Source organism: Falco naumanni, chromosome 1 (assembly GCF_017639655.2).
Source record: "Falco naumanni isolate bFalNau1 chromosome 1, bFalNau1.pat, whole genome shotgun sequence".
Taxonomy (NCBI): domain Eukaryota; kingdom Metazoa; phylum Chordata; class Aves; order Falconiformes; family Falconidae; genus Falco; species Falco naumanni.
The window spans coordinates 75,447,382-75,469,647 of record NC_054054.1 but is presented as its reverse complement, the minus strand read 5'-3'; the positions used below and the strand labels follow the sequence as shown (position 1 = coordinate 75,469,647).

The following is a 22,266-nucleotide window of genomic DNA, read 5'->3' as shown; positions in this document are numbered from 1 at the left end:
TTTCAGATGTGTTCTCTTTGTATCTATGCCCTCTGTGCTCCCTAGACTTTTTGCTGAATTCCTGGGAGTCCTGAAAGTGCAGTGTCCAGCAGGCTGCAGAAAAGGCTTGCTGAAATGGGATCTCTCCGAAGTGCTCTCAGGTACTTAGCAGTGAGCACAAGGGATCATCCATCTGTAATTTTGGTGTTGCAGTGCTAATCCCAGTTTATAAGCAAGCATGTTACTCCATCCCTAGCATAACCTCAGGATTGTCAGAAAAATCAGTACTGGCCTGAGCAGTTTAGACTGGTATACAGAGAATCCACGCAGGCAGGGCTGAATCAGATTTGGGGTACGCCTCTGCTCTGGCTTCAGGCCAAAGGGTGTGAACCAGCCCAAGTCCCACGGCTGCCTGAGTGCAGGAGGGTGCTGACAAGCTCATCTGAGAGCCTGGGCTTGGGAGCTTGCGCAGAACCTCACCCCAACACTTCAAAATGGTCCAGAGACGCATGTGCTCCTCAGCAGCCACCCAGGAACAGACGTGTGGGAATATCTGCCGCTGGCTTTGAACAGGCAGGCCCATAACCACGGATGCATAAAAACTGTGCAGTGGCCAAGCCTGATTCAGCTCTCCTGATGGCAGTAGGATAATTAGTTACCCTTCAATCAGAAAGATGTCCATCCAAAAGGAAGTACGGCTGCAGCCCTGCTCTGAGCGGGTGTGTTCTAGCCTGTGCTCCATCTGCTCCCTTGGGCAGCGCCTGTTTTGCCCCAGCCAGGAGACAAGCAGCGACCACCGCATCCAGCGCCGGTGCCTGTTCACGGAGCCCTGATGGGAGCCCAGGCACTGTTAGCAGCACCACGATGTCGATTTTCTGCGTAGGCGTAAACTTCACTCCTGGTTGCATTTTGGTTTTAATCTCTGCCAGCGAGTCATTGTATCAGAAGAGATCACGTTACCCTTTTCTGTGCCCTGATGCGTACAGCTACCACGGTCACCAGTGACTTTCATTCCGAGGTTCCCCAGCACCAAAGCTGGGCTGGCTCTGCTGACCAGGTCACTGTCGTCTGGCCACAGCCAAAGGGAGCACGCTGGCACGTGCTGCAGAAGTGCTGCAAGAGCAGCTTGTTTTCACGGGAGTAAGGACCAAACAGTTACGGATTTACAGGTGCACCACGGTTTTTGCAACATTCTGTCAGGTTTCCAGAAGGAAAACAGGGTTGCTTTGCACTCCAACACTCTGAAGTGAGGAAAAACAATATTTAGGAATGGTAGAAAATACAGTCTTTGAAAAGATAGCTAGAAATCAACATTTGGAAAGGAGGCTGATAATCCTGATTTAAATTAAGAACTGTGGTATCATCTGTTGCCACTGAAGTTTTGAGCCTTTGGAGTTCACCTCCTTCCCACAGATTAAAAGCCTTTTCTGGAGGAAGCCGAGATCCTTGCGTAGTCGCAGCCTCCAGAATCTCTCCAAGGAGCCCAGCGCATGGTCAGAGGGGGGTGATGTGGGAAGGAACCACAGGAGGGGTGGGTGGCAGCTTGAACACGTGCCACCTCCACACCCTTCTCTGACACTGTCCCCCCTCCTCTGCCCCACGCCCCCGTCCTGCCCCTCTACCTTCCCACTCAGCTCATGCTCCGCTGTGCTCCCGAGTGTCCCCCCTGCCAGCAGAGAGGGGTCTCAGGCAGCAAAGACAGAGTCTCTCTTAGCACACTTCTTCCCAGGGTTCCAATGCCCTGTAAAAAGGCTTTCTTCAGCAAGGTGTCCAAGTACGTGGAAGTCCCTGCTGAACACCAGGCTTGCTGCAGAACACCGCCAAGAGCCTGTCAGCCTTCCTCCTCCAAGGTGAAAGGGAAGGATAAATGGCTTTATGAACAGATAAATCAACCAACTACACCAACCGGCAGCCAGCTGTATCAGCTGCACAAGCTACAGCGACATTCCTACCTCACATCCTGGGCTACCCTAAAGGGATGTGACATGGATAAAACCCACAGGGATACATATTTTGCCTTTTTTTTTTTTTTTTTTTAAAAAAAAAGCATGTTACTCTGTTTAGCCTTATTCTTTATCAGTGCAAATTTTTATTTCAGTATCTGACACTGGAAGTAATTTTTAAGGAAATGCAGCCTGACTTCAAGGGTAAGCCAATTGCAGGAGGAACATCTGTACACACACTCTTGATGTGCACAGGAGTGGAAACCAGCAACCTGCTGTCCACATCAGGCAGGTGACTCCATTTCATACAGCTCACAGCCACATTACTTCAACTTATTATTGAGTAAAAACAAGAAGTGGTGTTAGAGGGCTGTGAACAGGAGGGTGATACGGACCTTTCAAACACCACTTTCACCTTTGATGTTGAAAGCAACAGAATTGTCTATTAACCAAGTGGGAATTTCATTCCTTATCTGTCCCACTACCTTCTTCTGTCTGATAAAAGCATGGTGAAATCCAACCCCTCATTAATGCATTTCATGCAACTGAATGCATTTGAACGTTGACAGCTGACAAACAAAAGCCCTGTTTTTCAAGAAGGCAGTTTAACAATAGCCCGTAATAAATACTTTTCTCCTACACAGAAATGCCAACGTGACTTCATTATAAAGCAGGGTGTTTGTCTTTAGGGGTGAAAGCATAATGCTGGCTTAGTGCTCATGCAATTCTTGCTTTCTGTGCTAAGACTCTCAGCTGACTAGCAGCAACCAGGATGGTGAGGTTTATGTAGACATCTCCAGCTACTGGGAGCTGGACCAAGACCAAAATCCCATTTTGTGTGGCCAGGAAAACATAACTACTGCTGAGTACGTGTGTATTGGAAAGGGTCTCTCTATGGGGCAAAGGATGTTATCTACTTCTAACATGCTTTCAGATCCTCCAAAGCAAATTTCCAGAATTTCACAATGACCTTCTCCTTAAGAACATTCCCCCAGCACGCTGAATGCACTCACCAAGTGACTGAAGCAGCCCCAGTAGCGGTGGCAGCACTCTAGATAACTGGGACTCATTTGCTGCTGAGTAACCATATTATCAGTGTCCAGAGAAGTGTGATGTAGCAGCACTTTTTTTTTTAACCAATCTTACAAGTAAGGAAATTTTGTCTTGAAAGAGCTGATAGCAGGAGGAATGTCTTTTGCATAAGGTAAAACCCAACAACAACGTTTAACTCTCATGCACCATCTGAAAAATTAAGTTCTCATATATTATTTTAATGAAGATGCTGGGCTTAGTATTAGAGAAGGGAATAGTTCTGTACATAACAGGCACCTGGCAAAGGACATATCCATTGACATATACAGGCATTATCCTAACAGGAAAGAAGTACTCCAAATGGCATGTAATTAGAGAAGGAGGATGCAGAGCCTAACCAGTCATTACTCTAACAGAAATTTGCCATAGCGTGTGATTAACCTAAGAAAGGCATGATGATGATCTCACCATGTCTGTTCTTGCCTCCTGGCTATCAGAAACACAACTATTGTGGATAAAGAGGCTGGCAGCTGAAACAGCTGTCGCCATGGCTTTTGAAAAAAAAAAAAGAAAAGAAAAAAAAAAAACCCCACAAAAAAACCCAGTTAAAAATATCTTGCCTTCTTCCTGCCGCCACCTCAACAGTTGCTTCCTGTTCCTTCACATTCTTACTGTGCTCCGCTGCTGTCTGTCATTGACAATAAGCAGTAAAAAGAACAGAATAATCTCCTTAGTAAACCGCCTCCTGCTAAACACCTTCTCAGCAGAACACGAGGAAGCGCCGTGTGCTGGGCCACGCGCTGTCTGATGGATTGGGGCTCTGCAGGAAACCAAACGGCTGCAGGTTGGAAGCCTTCGGCGTTCAGAAATAAAATCGGAGCGATTCAGTGGTATCTTTACAGTGCTGGTAAGGGCTCTTCTGAGGGCAATGACTCAAAGCTGTACATCCAGCTGAGGACTCTAACCTGCTCACCTCAGTCACACGAGCTTATGATGTGACTTCAGTGAAAGCTGTCATCTCAGACTCAGACTCTTTTTTCACTTGAGGCGACACGCTTCATTTTGTTGAATGTTTACCCTGGTGGAATTATCATAGAACCATTTAGGCTGGAAAAGACCTTTAAGATCATCAAGTCTAACTGGTAACCCAGGACTGCCAAGTCCATTATTATTGTTGAAGTGTACCAAACCAGAGACCAGCAACTCTCTAATTTTTTTTTTTTTTTTTAACTGATGAGGTGCTGCGTGTGGGACATGGGGAAAGCAGATGGGCTAACCAAGCAGGGACAGGATGACGCATCCTAAATGGCACTTTGCAAAGCCAGGAACAATGACACTTGTCACATGCTGCAGATAATCAGTGACACCATCAATCTTTACATCCAGAAATGATGGAACAGCCTAACCATGTACACAGCACTGCAGCCGTGTGAGGGCTTCCAGCCACTTGACCCTAACGAAGGCAAACGCTAGAGAAAAACTGTTGGTAAAATAGTACAACTATAAACCATGCCATGTCCTCCTCAGTCTCCACCCAGAGCTGACAGAAGGTATTGAAAGACACAACTGAGAAACCTCCCACACGATAGCAACTGCCACTGTGGCAGATATGATCAGGTAAAATTGAAAGAGATTGTTTTGCCTCTTGGCTTGAGAAAAAGAAGGTACTGGCATTGATACCAATCCCCAAACCTTACCTCACTAACTCTGAGTCCTGAAATTCATTATATAGTCAGAGAGCTCTTCAGGACAAAGAGAGGCTCTTAAGTCTTCTCCATCCACCATGTGGATGTGCTTGAACAAAGAGACTGCAGTGCTTTCGCTGGATGAAGAAACCAACTCAGTCACCAAGTCACTCACTCAACACCTCTGCCTTCCTGCAGCAAAGAAAAACACCAACAGATGTGCTGTATGACAGCTTATTTTAGGAACAAGTCGTTATTTGCAGTCTATCCCACAGGTGTCTGATGGTAATAGCTTTTCAGAATTGCCCTTGCAGGCAGCCCAGGGGTGTAAAAATCTCTCGCGCTAACAATCACAGGAACTGTCCTCCCTTCTGTTAGAATTGTCTCCTAACAATGGCTTATTCATAACACGTATTTTTATCCTTAGACTCAATGTGCTTCTATTCTTCCAGCTCTAACAAGGAGGACTAAAGTACCCAACTGCCTGCAGCTTTTCGTACTATGTTTTAAATGGGGATTTTCACAGGCTTAAGAATAGTTACATTCTCTGCTTCTGAATTATTAAAACCAACAGTGTTCATAAGACAAATCCTTATTTAGTATCTGAGACTTGGGAAGCCCCATCTATGTCAGAACCAAACTAAAACCAGAAATAGTTTCTTAAGACAGCAAACATTTAAGAGAGGGTAATGCAAAATCTGGACTTCAATAAAGCATGCTGGAAACTGAGACCCAGCTTAACTTATTTTGTAAGCTCTTTCAAAGCTAATAATAACAACGTTGGGAGTCAGTTACTGGAGTTGTCATAAGCTAAAGCTTTGCCTGTTGTGCTATGGCACAGCTGTATCCACACCCTGGACCTCTCCCTTACCCATACACACAGACCTCTGCCAGGCCATGACGGCTCACACCAGCTAATGTGACACCACCACTCCTGTCGAGGACTAGGATCTTCCAGAGCTAGAGTTCAAGGTTTACACTGAGCCTGATGCTGGACATTCTTCTTCTTCTCATTTCTTCTGCATTTAAGCCAGGCACATTCACATTTCCAGTTATCAGACAACTGAAGCAACACACGCTGTGATGGAGGCACTGGTAAAAGACACTTAACTTTGACTTGAATCACTGTCCGTCGGGATGATTGCCAAATTTGTAAATGAGTATAATTAGCATTAATTAAAATGACAGCTCAAACAAGATCTATCACATCTGGGTTTAACAAAGTCGCAGGTTTACTGACTGCCTTGACCACCTGGCCGAGCCCAAACCAGACAGCCCCATGGGCGGCGTGACTGGCACTCACTGTAGCAGCTATCCCTCCAGCTCACCTTCATGTATGGTAAAGCTACAAGCTCCTCAAGCTACACACAGCTGCTTCACAAAAGCAAAACGTGCCCAAGCATTAAGGAAAAAAAATAAATTTATATATATAAAAAGATGTGGCAGCCCCAAGCAATTACTGCGTTTATCACCTAACGCCCAGCTCCTCACATCAGGCTGCATTGCCTTTTACTCCCCTGTGGAACAGTTCTCCTTCCTTGAGGAAGCTGCCCTTCCTCAAACTGCCAGCATATTTAACCTGCGAATCTTGGAAGTGACCTGAGGTCAGGTGGTACCTTGCTAGAGCAGAGCTGTGAGTGAGCTGGGCTGTGTGATAGCTTTGTCCTTGTTTCTAAGTCAGCTGGAGTGAAAGCTGGCAGGGCATCAAAAAGGATCATTCACAGCTTAGGGCTTAATTACCGGACTTGCATGGAACGTAGATGTCTCACACGCAGAGGCATACTCAGAGTGAGAAAACACACGACAACCTTAGAGGCAATAAGAATATCCAGACAAGACGGTTTATTTCTACGCTTGACCTTCTTGAAGATAAGCACTAGATACTTCAACCAGTCATCTGACAGCTGTGGATGCACGGTAGGCTTCCTACCAGAGTTCATTTTTATTGACATCCTAATCACGAATACAATTTGTATTACCACAAACAATGTGAATGTATTTGCAGACAGACATATACGCATAAAATTAAATACATGCTAACATAGAGGTAGTCATCTAGCCTAATCTGGGTGATTAAAGCTAGGTGCTGAAATCAAAGAAGTCTGATTCGCAATAGAAATACCAGTAAAGCCAGAGGGAGTCAAAAATTGCTCAACATTTTTGAAAATACCATTTCTTTTGTCCTTGTTCTTATCCAAGAAATGCCAGAAGACCCTAACGTACTCTACCATTTTGCTGGATGCTCCATGTGAGCACAGAGATACTAAACAGTCACAGCTTAAGCAGCCAAGATAAAAAGCAGAGGTAGGAACTGGTACTTTTTCTGCCTCTTCTTTAGAAGCTAACACAGCTGAAGATCACAGAGAAAACTATGCAACAGTCAGTATCTAATGCCAGCAATTTAACTGCAGAACACCCTTCTCCTACATCTCATCATCGACTACCAGAAGCTCTTTGCAATCAGGAGCATAAGAATCTGGCTTTAGAGATCCACCTCTGAAGCATTAACAAAAACTATTCAAAGGACTGTCTCCCCTTGATGGATTACTGCCACACAGCAAGTCCTGCATCTATAGAGAGGTGAAGCAGACTGGTACCTCTGTTAAAGCACAAGCTAGAAAACCAAACAAGTGAGCAGAATACGCTGTTGTCAGAATTTGTGAAGGAAAAAAACCCCAAACCCCAAAAGCACCACCTTAAAGCTGAACAAGCAAAGGATGCTACTGACCTAGGAAGGCCATCTAACCAAGAAAAGAACTTGCAACCACTGCATATCTGTAAGTGTTCATACAAGGAGGTAAGCACTTTCAGAAAAGGCTCTGTTCATGCTCCTGCTCTTCAGAAAGCTCAGGCAGGGCATGGGATCAGATGGAGTATGAACATTTGACAACCGAGAGGAGGACATGCGGTGTGAACAGGGCAGCAGGCATTGAGATACCGAGTAAGCGACTTGACTCAATTATCTTTTTTCTTCTTGCAGGTGAGCTGCTGCTTTGCAGAGCGCCAGGCTAGCAATTCGTTCTGAATGACCCCTCCTATAAACCTGTAGCTTGTGTGCTTGAGCATCGGGACTCAGCAGACCAAGAACAAATGGAAGTAGTATGTGGACAGGGAGGCAGATTGGGTTAGAAGATCAAGTTAAGCCCAGGCTATAGAGCTAGGAAACTAATGGCAATTTATCAAGTATTCCTTGTACAACCATATTATCAAAAACTCAGGCCCCACCCCAAAAAACTTGGCTGTTTCTACAGTGAGGAGCCTGCACCTTCCCCTCCATCCCTGCTCAGCTGTTGGTCAGCACTGTCCACGTAATGACTGGAACTTGGTGCTCTCTGCCTCAGCTCTGTTCGCTCTGCTCCCTCATCTATTTATTAACAACTTTAAATCACAGGTGTGGGCAGCCACAGGAAAATGGCCGGGCTTGTTTGACTCCACGTCAACAGGAGAAAACCACTTTTGCAAATGCAGCCTGCCACAGGAGGTGGGTCACGAGAGAAAGATGTTTGGCTAGCACTGCAGATGGGCTGAAAAAATCCGCCAGCACCACCTCAAAACTCTCACCCTTTTCCTTTCTCAGGAGGACAGATTCTTTTCCCCTTGTGTGTAGGGGCTTTGCTCTATATTTTAAAGGAAAAAAAGACACAATGTCTAGAAATTCCTTAGCCCCCTGCTCTTCTCTCTGGGTAGCAACTAGATTTGAATTGCTCAGCTGTTGAATGTCAAAGTTAGCATGCTTCAGTCCTACGTTTCTCCCACAAAATAAGAGAAGCAGACTAAATGCCGATCCCAGGAACACCAGCCTTTCTCCCTGAGGACTCAACAATTTTATTCCATTTATGAGGCTGACCTATCCCTACAACTGCTGAGTGAATTTTGGCCAGGTAAGAAGGCAGGAGGCGGTAAGAGATGAAGGGCAGAGCAGCTTTTTCAGGAAGAAGATGGAGAAGGTAGGTTGGTCGGTCCATGTGATACAGAAATTTGTTGGCCCTCTGCCTCCTGGACCTAGGCTTCAATGCTCTTCCAGCACTGACTCCCCATCTGCCTCTTACTGTGCTCCTTGCCAGACCATTCACAGCTTCATATAATTCAGGGCCAGGAAACTGCTCATAAGAAATGGACATTTTTAAATCATGTTTTGCACCTTGGTATAGCATCATTTTGAAAGACAATTTTAACACTGCTTAAATACTTGTGATGCTGACCATGTTCGTACCTCTTGCTACCTCACATGGAAGGCTCAGCTTGAACATCGTAAGCGCTGCTCTGTCTTTCCAAGACTCTGATGGGTATTTTTTCCCTTATTGCCTGATTTTTTTTTTAATTGGTTAAGTCTCTTTCAGTGGGTTGACTAACAGCAAACACTATTCAAAAAGCTGCTCTCTGACTACACAGAAAGTATTTTTCTGTATATAGGGACATAAGAAGCAAAAAAAGGAGAGCAAATAAGACTTAATTAAAAAACCTGCCTATGTGCTGATGGGGAAAGCCCATTTTCCCCAAGATTGCCCTCTTTTCAGTCACAAACAGGAAACCCTCTCTCAAGAAAGGCAGCATTAGTCATTAAGTATATATGACTGATTAACCATTTCAACCGTCAGCAGTGAATAATTTCAAATCAAGATTAGGTGATTACAGGAGATTTAACTCTGTTAAATTCTGGTCATGGAGCTCGGCTCAGGAGCCCATGGATGAAATTCCACATGCCACACACAAAGTCAGCCTTCAAGAGGGGGAAGGAGAGATGGAAGTTCATTCAAGGGGTAATATATATATATATATATAATATATATATATTTTCATGCACATTTCTTCTTCAAAAAGCTCTCCAAAACTAAGCTAAAGGGTCCACCCCAAAACACATTTAACTGTGTCTTTAACTCCACTGTGCAAAAGCTTAGCAGGATATGATCTGCTAGAAAACAGGTACTTCTACAGTCCTGTTTCCATTCAAGATGTGACAAGAAGAATCCCAAAAAGATTCAAAGAAGCATCAGGAAGACTGCACAAAAGCGATCAGAAAACTCCTTTCTGCAACCAGACGCAGAACCCAGAAGGTCATGACAAGACCTGTTCAGTGTCTTTTTCTCTGTTGTTCTTAAATTCAGTGATAGGAAGCCACTGCAACAAACGATTGCAGAGAACTCTGAGCTTGAAACCTTCTGCATTGCATTGCATTGCATCCACGCAAAACACACTGGAGACATTCCGGCAGAAGCCCTGGAACGATCAAACTTTTAACTCTTGGGAGTTTATTATATAATCATAATATATAATTATTCATCATAATTATCTGCTGTTTAGGGTGGCAACATTCCTCTGTAGAAGCCAGGAGTGTTTCAGGAGCATCACCGAAGACTGGTAGAGGACAAGGATTTCAAAGGGCATGCTACTGGCTGGGTGAAGTACCATGGCTAAATGTCCTGTCCATTCATCTCTACCTCGTCTGCCCTAAATTCATTCTGAGTCAGCTGCCTACGATAGAATGACTGAAAGGATGATGCTGTTTGGCTTCATGTCAGAACAGCAACTATGATGTTTGGAATAATTTCATATAAATTTACTAACTCTAGTTAGATACATCTGGTAAAAGGCCAAATTTATACCTCATATAAATTACAGCAGCTCCATTAATGGGGTTTGCATCAAAGGAATTGCAGCCTTTAACTGCAGGGTCAAATTTCAACCATCTAATTAAGTTTTTTTCTGAGTAGGACATTAGCTACTGACTCTGATGTGATTTTACAATAACAGGTGTGACTTTGATCGTCAACTAGTCGAACTCATGTGATGTTAAAGACTAATTTGATTGCTGAAGTTGGATTATAAAGCACATTGAAAAAGAAGGAAGGTTTCAACAGACAAAACATGAGACAAACTGAGGCTGAGTAACTGGGATTCATTAGTCACTAGAAGGCAGGCTCTGCTACTGGAGAAGCAACAACACATGGGTTGCCTTGGAGCATCCATACAGACGGAACTGATGAGTAACAGCAAGTAACACTTGTTACACAGCTCACTACTTGGGATCATAGTATTAGAAGCTTGCTTTCTTAGTAAATACTTAACAAAACTATTATTAGCTTTGTCCTCCTTTTACTTTATTTTCTTCTCCCAAGGCTTTTTGAGGAGTGGCTCAAGCAGACATTGCGTGGGCTCTGTCACCTGCGTGTTTGGGTTGGCCACTGATAGGAACATCTGCTCACATTCCGGCAGGCACATTGATTTGGATATAGCAGACACATACTAATAGCCTGCATGCAGGAACCTAGCTGAAAAAACTCCCTGTGCTCTATTATTAATAAATTCAGTCCACCCATCTTCTTGTTAGGGAGCAAGTGTGAGTGTGCTTATTGTCCATCCCTTTGGCAAGCCTCCTGCCACCTTCCTGCCTCCCCCCGGCATGGAAAAATAATTCTAAAATAGGTCATTTTATATTAAAATACATTTTCCAAGCAATATTCCCCTGGGGCTCTTCATATGAAGAGCATCTTTTGAACTGGATAAATACTGTTCTGCTATTTCCCAATACCAAATGCACGTGTTTCTATGATAACGGCCAAGCATGGTCCAGCTGGAAGCAACTGTCAAAGCAAGCCGTTTAATACAAGAGTATTTCTGAGGGAAGGCTCCCAGGACTTACGATAGGATATTACCTGCTTTTATTGCACTGTAGGTGGTGTAAGGTGGTCCCATAACCTGAAGTTTGAATTGTTCCTTTTAAGTTGTGGTGTACACTGAACCCAGCCAAAATGTAAAGACCCCTCTCCTCAAGAAAGGGCAGCCCATCTCCCTGTTAACAGTTTCTATGCCTGCTACACACAGAGGAAACCGCTTGTCCCTTCCATTTCTTACGCATCAAGCTAATTCAGACTTAAGCAATCAATAAAGGCTGGATTAATTCCTAAGTGTCAAAAGCACATGCAGCTGAATTGGTGAAGCTAATCCTTCTGTAATACCCATTTGTTAAAACCTTCCTCTGCATCTCCTGATGGAGCTTGCTTGACTTCTCAGGAAATGAACAGCTTTTACTCCTCAAGTCATAGTTTCAGTGCATCCTCATGCATTTCTCACACCATTAGCACATGGCCAAAACTACAGGCTGAATTTGGCCCCATGAGCCCTACGTTCTCCGGGATGAGCTAAACAACACAAATTCTGCACAGTCCTGACGTGAAGTGACCACGTGCAGGTATGGCTCTTCCAAGTCTATTCAGCCCTTGGCTGAGGCAGGTGACAGCACATTTGCTATTAGTAGTGTTCACTCCTATGGCATGAACAGGTTTATTTGAAGGACCAGAGAGCAGGCAGGGCCAAAAAGCCTAGTCCTTTACTGTGCCACACCACAGCCTGGGTGACCCTATGAAATATCACCTACCTTTTCTGTGAAAATGCCTTTGGTGCCACAACTAAGAATTGTCAAATGTTGCTACAGCTGCATTTGTACCTGGGATACTTGTCCCTGCAGACTGGATGAAAACTGGTGCATTACCTTTGGGTACTGAAACAGGGGATCTTGTAAGGCTACTGCTTAGCCCGAGCAGAAATCTGGGCTCTCAAACTTATGCAGACCTTCATAACCTGTTTACTGGCTTTTAACAGATACTCCCTAATTATTAACCTCAAGGGGAAGATTAACATTTTCTTTTCATAAATATGGAGATGCCATGGTGTGCTGCAGCATTATGAAAGAAGTTCAGCACTTGTGAAATACCAGCCTTTCAGGGTGGAATAATTCTGTCATTTTGTTTCCATACAGCTCTTCTCAGAGCATCATCTTTCTGACAAACATTTTATCACATTACTTTACCCCTTCCTACACCCCCCAGCATGCTTATTGTATTTTATCATTTTCCTAATGACTCATCTCTAAAGCAAAGTCTGTCAACTGTGTGAAGTTTTTAGTGAAACTGATGCTTCAGAGGAACAGGAGTGATATTAGTGACAGCGACCCTTTAGTTCATTAAATGTTAAGGGCTGATCATCCTTCCACATTTTCTAGCCTAAGGGCTAACTAACTCCCCAACAGCCAAACTATGTCTAGGAGAGCTGAGACGGGATGATTTATAGGACTTTTACACCTCTCTGCTTCCTGAAGTTGGGACCTGGTGGTATTTAGTTCGTTCCTCAGTGCCCAAAGGACATTCTAAAAGCTGCTCTGAATAGTAGCTCCACCAGCCTAAGAAAATGGGGACTTGCTAAAATGCAACAGTGCCCTGTCCACATCATCTTCTTTGCTAGAAGATTTTCTGCCTAGTTTGTTAGACTGACTTTCGAGGTACACTCTGCTGTTCGACCCTAGTTTTGGAAATACTCCGCAGTCCAAGATCTGGAGCCCTGTGGAAGGGAGGGCCTGTTCCCTCAGCACTCGGCAGCCACACTGCCTTTTGGACTAAGATCTCACTGGCAACACACTGGAGGTAAAGCACCAATTCTTGGACTTCAAAGAGTTCTACAGTTTCCTTACTAAGGCAAAACAACAGCCCTAGAGTAGAAAAATCACTTCCAGTCAGTCTGTCTTTAGGTTAAGGGACTCTGCTCACCCCCAAGCTGACAGATGCCACGTTTCTCTCATACAAACCATGCTCAAGCTCTACCCTCCACCAACAGGAACACTCATCTCTTCCCAAAACCACTTAAAATCAGATTAGTAACCAGTCTACTGTTCCTTTCCTGTTCCACCCAGGAAAAAATCCATCCGTCTGAAACTTATGCCCAACCACATTTTTTTTTTTGCACACACATGTCAAATTAATTTACTCCTGTTCATGCAAATTTAAAGTAACATCAGATTCCTTTGTTATCCTGTGTTGGATATTCCAACTGTTTCCATGATAACACCTTGATTGATTTTCTCACTTTTCTAGTGTTTTTTTTCCATGGAGCGCCAAGTCTAGCCTTGCATGTAAAAAGGGGGCCTGGAGCCACTGGAAAGTTTCTGAATTAAATCTTCACTGTCATCATTTGAGAGAAGCCATTGCTTTTTATAGTATCCTTTTAAGAGCAGTCATAATGTAGCATACTATTTGTGTCCTCTATTTGAATTTGTTGTCTTTTTGCATGAAGAGCAGTAAAAATAATTGCACAGCACCTTGTTTCATTTTGCCTTTTTTTTTTTTTTTATTGAGTTCCCTTTTGAAAACTGAGCCATTTGTTTGTTTGCACATCAGCATCACTGGGAAAGAGATTTTCACCACTAGAATGCAATCTGTGATCGTGATCACAGTAACCAATATTTGCTCAACTTTCTCCAAAAGAAGAGGAAAACCACCTATGCATATAGAAAGCCATCCTGTTCTTCAGGACAACACACCAACTGGTGATAATGGTGTGATAATTGTGAAGAGCTGACACTATTAATTACCATCACCAGCAGACTATCAAGAAACAGGTGCCAGAAAATTCAAGCAAACACTGATTACTTTCCAAGAGTTTTAGGAACACCTGGTCCATTTAGCAGGGGAAAAAAAAAATGGTCAGAAAAAAAGGCAAATAATATGATCTGCCTTTCCAAAGCTGAATGTTTGGTCACTACTTTCTGCCTACGATTGGTATGTTGTTTTTTCAGACAATAAGAATACATTACCTCTGACTGCAGGCTCTTTTCAAGCATCCTTTCCTACACTTGTTACTGCTGTCCTAATCTATGCTTCAGCTGAACAAATACATAGTTGTAGCTACCTGAACTACTGAGGTAGCTTCGTTAACTCTTGCTAGGCTAGCTAGTAGCTACCAGCCCTTCACGGTACACTGCTCTTCCCCCCATTTGTGGGTGCATGTGCATTAACGTATAGGCACACAAATGAGAGTGCATACATTATTCTTATGTAGCTACAATCAATCTGTAGACAGTATGAATGATATTAAGTTCAGCAATGCTTCTGCTTCCTGGATCAGAAGTTCACCAGACCACAATGAAGATTGCTGTCTAGCCATGTGCTTCATTGAGTTTCCTCCCTTAGTAGTGACTGTGAGTGTTACCTGAGAGAGAGAAGAAATATCTCAGTTCAGAATACACTCTTCTTATGATCCTGTTCTAAAAAAAAATCCTTGTCTACTGCCTCAGCAGAATATTTTCATTTCCAAGGCTAGACAACAGTGATAAAACCCAGCTCGGAAAATGAATTGTTATCATTTGCCAAGTGATAAAAGTTTAAAGTCTCAGCTCAGAGCTGGTCTCCACTATGTTAGCTACAGCTACTAATAATACGTAGAAATGCTAACAGTACAGATAACAATAGTTTAACAAAGCACTGGGGTGTCTGTTTGGGGTGTCTGTTTGTGCCCCCTCGATTAAATCCTCCTTGTCCTTCTAAGTCAACTGCTTTTAAAGGGAGGAAAGCAGACAAGGAAGTGAGCAAACTCACCTGTTATTACCACATTTTACTAATGTATAATAAATATAGTAAGATGAATGTCAAAAGTAATGGGTGTTGCTAACAATTGCAACCACAGCTGTAATGGATGCAGACTCTTGCTCCTGGATCATTTAAAAATAAATAAATGACAGGATCTCCCTGGATGTCTGGTTGACACCAGCTGTGGTACTAAGTTTTCTAACACAGGATCACGGAGTTACAGATCAGGGGGGCGGGGGAAAGCAAGAATTCACTCTGTCCTCTGTGGACATGTCTGTAGCACCCTGACCGAAATTTTTACAGCAATTTATTATAATATTTGTGATTGTTGGCATTCTTCCCTCCACTTAATTTTATTTTCCCCAAGTATGCATGTCTACTGCTGACCAAGGACAAATTGAGGCAAAATGCTATTATGCTGGTTCTTAGTCATTACTCCCTTGGTCTCCACCTTTCCCTTTGTCTCTCTCCCCCACACCCTGCATGGAGTTGCAAGTGTTGGCAGTGTGCATTTTCACTATTTACTCAGCAGCGTGCTGACACCTCTGCCCTTCCAGACCTGCTGCCACTTTACAAACGTGAACTCTCAGCCATAGACTCCAAGAAACAAATCACTCAACTTTAATAAGTAACTGATAATCTGTGATTAATTTAACTACTACATGTGTTTGTTTCTATAGAACTGTTACTGAGTTCAAAGTCCATGTATAAAATAAAACAGATTATACACAGCCCTCTTCTATTTTTACTATTTGCAGAAGTAAACTGTGCTCAGACATGCTCTCAAAGGCTTTTCCTACTGGAACATAATTAAATTTCATTCAGAACATACCCAGATCTTGTTTTCCCCCAGCAGATATTAACAATCTTTGTTTTATTCTGACTCTCAAGAACATTACGTTTACCTAAATGATCCAATGTAAAAGACCAACCACTGGATCGGGTTAGACCTCTTGTCACTTAGTACTGAGGCTTACAATTAGGGCACCCAATTTGTATCCAAGGTTAATACAGAAACAATCCTGGGCTACTTTTGTTACATTTCTACTTTTCCATAATAATGTCAAAGTACTGCCAGTAACAACACAACCAATTTTAAAGAATTTAGCACAAATAGAACCAGTTCATAACCCTGTAGGGCAGGTATGAAAGTTTTATCAGCTATGAAGTCATTACATGCCATTAGACAATATCAGCTTTTAACACAGAATTGCTCTTAAATCCACAAAAGCAATAGATTCAGCCTATGCCCTACCTTTGCCTTTAATGTGTGAGTTATATAGAAATGATGTGCTGCTAGAAGCACAGTCATCCAACTTACAAAATTTTGCTTTGTTTGTAGCTGTAAGACTGTGAGCAGCTTGCTTTTACTCCTACATCAGTGACGATTTCACAGACAGTTCTTAATATAACCAGCTTCTCCTTAGCTTTGGCTGCATGTGGCAGAGAGGGTTTATGTTGTTAAAAATAAAGGTGGCAGTAACAGTTGTAGGACCCAAATCTGACAAATTTTACTACTGCAAACATATTTTGCTAACAATATCTGCCTAACTCTAACCTAGCACTTGCTGGACCGTCTTCAGCTGACGGTGTAAGTTTGAGACTTATAAAAACACTGCCTTCTGTCTGTCCTGGCCTTGTAAGATTAATTAAAAGCCATCGTTCTTAATGCCGGGCTGACCCTGGTTGGGCATCAAGATCCAAAAATATGTAAGTTTTGGGACCAGTCACCCTATGAAAACGTATGCATACTCTTCTGATTGTAAAAGGAGTTGAAGAGAAGATGCAACCCTAAGAAGGGAAAACATGTGTTGAAAAGACTCAGGAGACATCAGCCCAGTTTGGAGGAGGGAAACTGAGTCTCAATGGATGGGGAACAGTATCTCCCAGATAATAAACTTTCAAAATTTCAGGGAGGAGGGGAGGGGGAATATGCAATTATATAAACAATTCCTAAGATGCTGACACCAGCCTGTAAAAAATTCACCAGAATTCTTGAGCTCATAGGGTTATTCTAGTCAATCAGATGTGATATCAGCAATGATTTTTAGACCTTTTAAGGGTTGTTTATACTTAGTGCAATCTTTTGTATAGACATATTCCCAGGGACTTGAAAAGAAAAACAAAAAAATATTGTGCAATTTCAAGAAAGCTCTTTGTCCTAACACTTGTCATTACACAATCAGAATGGACTTTTTCTTAATTTTAACACTTTGAAGACAATTAGGTAATTTGAAAGGCTGAAACCTGCTATCTTCATTCACGCAAACAAACCTTACTCACAAGGATCATGACCTCACTTCATGGGATGGTCTGCATGTACAGGTGAGGTCTTTAATTTTTGGACCTTTCTTACATCACCCTCCCTGAGTGTGCATTAAGCTTGTAGACAGGGCATGTCAAGCGTCGTTACAAAAAACACAGTGTTCCTCCCCCCCCAAAAGAACCCAACAAAAAAACCCAAATAAAAACACCCCAAAACAAAACACAAAAGGAAAATAATAAAATCAAGAAAAGAGCCTCCTTCAAAGAACTTTATTATTTTGTACCATCTCCGACAGCAAGTGCCTTCAGACTACTCAATCTCATCCTTTCAGCCCCTTTCAAGCTGCTACATGCTATTGGAAAACTGGACATTATCTTGTCAAAGCCACCTACTTCTGGCCCATACTCTCAAACTTTGTTCTTTCTAAAGACAGCTATAAAGCCAGGCTCAAACACACTCCAGATTAAGTAAAACTCACAAAATTCCATTTGCAATATAACGACAACATACGTATCAGCCTAGACATCACACCCAGCAGTAGGATTTACAGTTCTGTAAGACAGAAAGCAAACCTTTTTCTCCCTCGCCAACACTCGAGGCACAGCTGAACGAAAGCAGTTACAAAACCGATTCACTGTAATGGGCACTTTCAGTTTGCAGTTTGTGTAACTCAGCATAACTTCTCCACCAGTAAACATCAAATAACTTTAAGGTCATCTGCAGCCCATGCTACCACGACAGACAGGCAGTTTTAGCGTGGAGGTCCCAGGAAAAAGCTCAGCTTACTTCTAGGGGAAGAAACACCAGAGCTCTACCACCATTCCCCAGCTGAAGATTCCCTGGAAGTAAAGTGATAGGAGGAGAGAAAAATCCATTTAACATAGGCAGATCCAAAGCCGTGCGTATAGGAAGATTTAATTTAAATGCCCCCTACAGGACAGGCAACTGGCTTCTGAGGAAACCCTGGCTCGCCAAGAACTGCAGGGATCACTGCATGCAACTAACGGGAGAGAAGTTCCCACCGTGTAGTCGTGGGAAAGAGGAGTTTGTACCGTTGGGTGAATAGACAGGGGAATACTGAGCACGAGGTTATTATCTCCACACGTGACATTAATGAGAGTCTTCCTGGAATCTACTGTGCAGTGCTGGTGGCCAGCAAGGCCAGCGGCGGGGGCCAGTGGCCAGCGAGGCCAGCAGCGGGGGGCTTGGAGAAGAGCAGCCAAGCCCCTTCTCCTGGGGAGCATCTGCATTCTAGGGAGAGACCCAAGGAACCCGGTCTATTTATCTCATCAGAGACAACCTTAAGTGGCTATTTAATTACTGCCCTTAAATACTTGAGCACGGAGAGATGATCTGAGACTAGATAGCTATTTAATCTGACAGACAAAAGACATTACAAGATCCAGTTGCTAGAAGATGAAGTCAGAAGAGTTCAAAGTGGGGAAAAAAGATGCCAACAACGTTTAACAATGAGATTAACAATCAGAGCCAATTATCCAGGAATGTAGTCAATCCCCCGTTGGTGGAAGTCATTAAATCAAGACTGAAGAGGCCGGTGGGCTGGCCCTGGGGCTCCCTGCGGAACAGAATAGCCTGTGCTTTACATTACAGAAGAGACTATGGGATCATGGTAATTCCTTGTGACTCTAACAAACTGGCCAGCAGCATCGTTAGCTTCTCCCGAGAAAAAGAGAAGGATAAAGGGGAAAAGTATTAACACAGCCAAGGCTTGCGTGGGGCACAAGAAGCGGGCTGAGGGCGGAGAACACAAGCCACAGGCCGGGAGCGGGCAAGACCACCCGCAGCGCCGCCACCACCCCGGCAGGAGGAGGGGGCCCGCCCGGGACCCCAGCCCCGGCGGCTGCAGCCGGCAGCGCAGCTCCCACACGGGCGGTCACGGCCGGCCGAGCCGCCACATCCCGGCGCGGCGCCCCCAGGCCGGGCTCCGGCAGCCCCGGGGAGAGCCCTGCGGCGGCACATCGCTACACCCGCACGCCTCTCGCCGTGCGGCTTCACCCCGCCGAGGCGGCCGGAGCGGGCGGACCCCGGGGGACGCCCCTTGGCCGCGAACCCCAGCCGGGGCGGCACAAAGCGGGGGGCCGGGGCAGCCCCCCGCGGCGGCGGCCTCCGGGACACCTTCCGCGCTGCGACACCGCGGCCGCCGACACGTTGCCGTGGTGACCGCGCCGCTGCCGCGGCGGCCGCGCCGCGCATCCCCCCGGCCCGGCCCGCCGCAGTCCCCCGGCCCGGCGCGGTGGCGGTGGGGCACCTGGTTTTCATTTTTTAAGTTTTCCGCGCTCCCGGACACGCAGGAGCCGAAACCGCTTCCAAGCGCCGGGAAAAATCAGCAGCGGGTCAGCGAGGCCCCTCGGACCTGGCCCGGCCCGGCCGCCCCGCGCCCCCGGGGTCTCCGCTCGGCGGGGCGGCCGCAGCCCCCGCCCGCCGCGGGGGGGGTCACCGCCCCCCGGGCCGCGCTACCGGGCACGGCTCGACTCGCCCGGCACCCCCGCGCCGGGCCAGGCCGGCACAGCGAGGCAGCCCCCGCCCCGCCACCCCCGCCGGCACCTGTCCCCGCACCGACACCGCTTCTCGCCGGCGCCGAAAAAACTTGCCGGGGGAGCATGTGCGGAGGTGCTCGGCCCCCCCCGCGCCCCTTACCTCCGCGGCGGAGCCCGGGGAGCCGCGGGCACGCCGCCGCCGCGGGCAGGGATGACCTTGCGGAGAAATTCATCATCCGGGCAGGAAAACAAGCCCTTCCTCGGGCCGTGCAGCGCGGGAGGAGGGCGGGCGGAGGGAGGAGGGCTCCGCGGGGGCGGACCGCCCCGCCGCGGGGGCAGGAGGGACGCGATTCGTGCCGGCTGCGGAGGGGCCGCGGGGGGCTGGGGCAGCCCGGCCCCGGCCAGCCCCCGCCGCCGCCCGGGGAGCCGTGGGAGCGGGCGCCTCCCGGCCTCTCGCCGCTGCGGCTGGCGGCGGCTTGGGGAGGCGGCTGCGGCGCCGGGCCGGGGCCGGGCTCCCCCCCGCGGCCTCAGGGAGCGCGGGGCAGCCCCCGGGGGCGCACCTCGCCCACCCCCCCCCCCGCCCAGCCCCCGCACCCCGCCTCAGGCCCTCCCAGGTGCGGCGGCCGCGGGGCACGTACCTGCTTCCCGGGAGGCACCGCCGGCTGCCACCAGCCCCGCCAGGGCCTCGCCCGGCTTTTGTAGCCCGGGCGCTGGGGGCTCCTGCCCTCCGTCAGGCGCTGGGGGCCCGCGGGCCCCTCGGCAGACCCCCGGCAGCGCTCGGCACCCCCAGAGCCCCGACGGTGCAACGGGGCTGGCACCGCATCGCCTCCGCCGCCAGCCGGCGCTTGCCAGCTCCCCAGCCAACCCTACAGGCTGAGCTGCTCCGCGGCGGAAGGGCTGGACCCGCACCCCCCGAACCCGCCGGCTCCATCCACCTTGGCCAGCCGAGGCGGAGCGCCTGCACCCGGACAGGCACCGCGCCCACCGGCCGCTTGCGGGGTTGGGCAGATTTCCATGGGGAATTGCGGTGTATGCGAATGCCGATCGGCTCTTGTCACGCTGTCGGTTTGGGTGGTTGTGTTTGATAGGCAAACCTGACTTTCTGTACGAAGCGCTGCCCTGTTTGCCTGCAAAAAAAATATATGGATCCAAGCACAAATATTAGCAGCAAAAGACATTTTGGGTTAGGACTCGGTTGTCCGGAAGCCTTTGAACTAATTTCAGTTTATTCCCACCCGTGTGGAATTTTCTCTCTCTCTGCTGCAATCGCAGAAAATGGTTCTGCAGTGCCCAGAGATTCAAGTCAAGTACAGGTTTTCAACCGGGAAGATTTTAACTCTTCTACCTTCCTTTAGGGATAAATAGCATCAGGATTTCGAAAACTATAGGACAAGCTGTGAGAACTCTGCTGGAATATGAAAAAGATTGAGGGGGAAAAAGAACAGTTGACTAAAGGACCTAAGAAAAATATATATTTTTTTAAATCACTAATCATCGTAAATATCAGTGAATCCTATTCCCTTGATCCATATGAGTGTACCCATATTTTTTCACTGCTCTGCAAAACACCTTCAGGCTTAGTTATTGATCCTAAATATCTTTGACTCATGGGTTAAGCGATCATGAAAAATGTCTTACATTTCCTACTGTGTCATCTGTAATTTCTTCCCCAACACTGGCCACTAAGATCAGCACATATTTATGTAACAGCAATTCCTGAATGTGGCTTTCAGACAGTTACTTAACCATGGAAAATGTAAGAGATGTTTTCAATATTCACCAACAATAAATACTTTTTTACATGTACCAGAACCAAAACGGCAGTAATCTTAAGAGCCTGAACATCCCAAGCAGGAGGGAACCTCACTGGAGGGTGGGGAGTGTGGAGAGAGCTTCAAACCTTACCAGGAAAAGGAAAACATTTACAGCACTAGTGCAGGCAGGGGTTCCCGGCAGCTCTTCTTTACTTCATTCTCTTCCACGATCTTGCTGCGTTGTTGGTGCTCTGGAGGGCTGTATAGCCTGGCCCTCATCCTGCTCGTGTCTGAATCAGGAATACAGGTTGGCAAAGTCAGTATTCAACTCCTCTTCATTATTCTGCTAAATGACCTACTTTTAAAGAAACATTGCCAAACTTCCTAGAATTAATCCTGCTTCCATTAACATTACTACACTGAAACTTCCCCTTTTTCGATAAAGCAGAAGAAAGGCTGGATGATGCAATTTCCTTTTGTCAGCTATTGTACTTTTACGATGAGGTAGCCATAGGCACTTGCAGATCTTGCCGCTGCAAGGACTTCACGGGACTTCAGGGACTGCTCAGTGAGGGACAGCCGCAATTAGTGTAGTTTTCCTAAACTTTTCTAAACATAAAGTTCCTTATCTGGATTCTTGAAAGACACCCTTTCTGATAATAATACCCCCCTTAGCCTGAGATACTAGAATTGCAGTCTTGTTAACCAGTTAATTCTGCAAGCTAGCCAAGCTTCTTGATTCCTTTAATGTAGC

At 46.0% G+C, this 22,266-nt stretch overlaps 1 protein-coding gene across 4 annotated transcripts in view; it reads right to left on the bottom strand.

Annotated features, from left to right (window-relative positions):
- Positions 1-21,893, bottom strand: part of GPRIN3 (GPRIN family member 3) — a 34,303-nt gene extending 12,410 nt beyond the window's left edge. The window contains exons 1-2 of one of the 4 annotated variants that reach the window (XM_040599576.1): positions 21,664-21,893; positions 20,744-20,885 (exon numbers count right to left, since the gene is read on the bottom strand). The gene's annotated coding sequence lies outside the window, so the exon portion shown is untranslated. Of the gene's footprint in view, positions 1-18,614; positions 18,837-19,918; positions 20,076-20,396; positions 20,643-20,743; positions 20,886-21,663 lie in introns of those variants that run through there. The other 3 variants (XR_005828748.1, XM_040599581.1, XM_040599574.1) reach the window with 3 other exon arrangements.
- Between the last annotated feature and the right edge of the window lie 373 nt (positions 21,894-22,266).